The sequence below is a fragment of the Sinocyclocheilus rhinocerous genome, unplaced genomic scaffold (genome assembly GCF_001515625.1).
Source record: "Sinocyclocheilus rhinocerous isolate Xijiao unplaced genomic scaffold, SAMN03320098_v1.1 scaffold461, whole genome shotgun sequence".
Classification (NCBI taxonomy): Eukaryota; Metazoa; Chordata; class Actinopteri; order Cypriniformes; family Cyprinidae; genus Sinocyclocheilus; species Sinocyclocheilus rhinocerous.
Genome location: NW_015624123.1, coordinates 754037 through 756128, shown reverse-complemented (window position 1 = coordinate 756128; position 2092 = coordinate 754037). Strand labels below are relative to the sequence as shown.

Here is a 2092-nt window from a genome sequence, read left to right as displayed (position 1 = left end):
AAATTCACAGCTTCTGTTGTACATTTAAAGTGTACTTTTACAGAGCAAATAACGAGAATGTGCATTTTTAATTGTTAAGTAAATTCCTTCGCTGTCACTGTCTCACACACTCTTGGGTTAAAAACCTTCTTGCGAACTTGCTAAACCGCTGCGCAATATCGAAGAAACCGCATGGGCTTCTCAACACAAGGCTGATGAATGACTCCTGAAGGTTAGAAGATGATCGCTGATCGCTGACTTCTGTGGATGTGAGAGCGCGTGTCTGGCAGGAGCGAAGTTCACGGCGCGCTCCCGCGCTGGAGATCTCCGTGCCGTCTCCGCCTGTCCACCCTAAACGCGCTTTGTTTCGCGGGACAAACGCCATACAATGGAAAGGATCTATAGGTAAGATCGTAAACTACAACTATAATTGCCAATGATGTTTTAATTGACCAATGATATGTATACTTAAAGTGATCATGTATCAAAAATTATTGGTGTTGCATCAAAAATGAGGTGAGTCAAAAGTCTTTTCAAACAGTGACAGAAGATTCATATAAACGGCCTGACCGTTTTTTCTTTTGTTTGAATTTAATTAAATTAAAATTCAGCTAAACCTTATGTTCGGTCTGTAAGACCCCACTGATTTATTTGAAATAATGCTTTCTTTGTTTCAGTGTAGCTCCAGTATTACACTGTGACTATAGTCCCAAAGTCGTTATTCATGTGTTGCTGCATCCATTATGCCATAAACATCAAATCCTGTAGACTTTCTGGAGTAAAATAAAGGATAGTAATGTGTTTAGGCTAATAACTGAGAATTGCAGCTCACACCATTCTGTGTCTTGGCAATGCTTTAGTAACACTTCACCTTTAAAACTTCAACTTTTAAAAAGAAATCTTTAACATATAATTCAGAACAGATCACATTGGGGTCCACAATTCTGAAGTTACAAAATGCTTCTATTTCACCTGCTTTTCTAATTTGGTGCAAGTTTAATTAGAAATTATAATGTCAACAAAATGTGAGTGTAAACTTCATCATCACCCATAATTTGAGAAAATTATATAACTCAATACAAATTGAATGATTTAAAAAATATTCAACTATATAATACAATTGTTTGTGCAAAGAATTCAAATTCACTTACTTTTTAGTGACCTAAAATCTGAATTATTTTTTATAACAAAATTTTAAAATCCTAAAACTTTTTGTTTACCACAGGATTAAATGAAAACCTGCACTCTTAAGAAAAATGGTTCTAAACATTACCAGAAAAGGGTTCTTCAGCTTGTAACAATAGCAGAACCATTTTTAGTGCTAAATAGAACCTTTTTTATAGGGTTCCATATAGAACCATGCTTTGAAAATGCTTTATAGGACCTTATTGGTGTTATAAATAACCTTTTTAATGATCGTTTTTCATTAATATTAGTATGTTAATATCATTAATATTAGTATTATTTGTATATATTATTTATTAATATTGTTTTTTACCCCTCTATCTGCCTGGTCTTATAATATCTTGAAGTGTCTATTAGGGTTTTACATAAAATCAAACAATAACAACAACGTGTCAATTAGGTACTTTTTTTTTAATGACGTGGTTGTAGCAAAAATCAAAGTGTTCTAACAACCGTTATTAGCAGAATACATTAATAAATGACGATGGACATTGAACATAAATAAATGCTTAAAGAAATAAAATAAAATAGAACATAAAATAGTGTATTGAAGACCAAGCTCCAGTGAAATATCTTTACAATCCTCTATGATGCCTTTAAGTTATGTCTCCTTTCATTTGTTTATGTGAAAACAGTTGTTTATGAAGGCCAAAAGTAGTATGTGAGCACTTCACAATGTTAAAAGGAAAAAGTAATATAAAGTCAAGGGATAGCTGGGTATGTTTATGCATAAACCCTAGTAATAATAAATATCTAACAAAATGGACCAAAAATTCAATATTTTTGTTACTTAGTGAAGAAGAGGAGAGTATCCTTAACTGAACAGAGCTGGTCACACTTACACATTCTCTTAAACTAAAAAGAGAAAAGACATAGGAAACCAATTAGCATTTGAAAGTTATAATTTATAGACATTTTAAGAAAGAAA

General features: G+C 32.4%; 1 protein-coding gene across 1 annotated transcript in view; it reads left to right on the top strand.

Annotated features, from left to right (window-relative positions):
- Window positions 1-248: 248 nt before the first annotated feature.
- LOC107738157 (transmembrane protein 98-like) overlaps window positions 249-2092 on the top strand; it is a 6849-nt gene continuing 5005 nt past the window's right edge. The window contains exon 1 of the mRNA XM_016549871.1: window positions 249-384. The gene's annotated coding sequence lies outside the window, so the exon portion shown is untranslated. The remainder of the gene's footprint in view (window positions 385-2092) is intronic.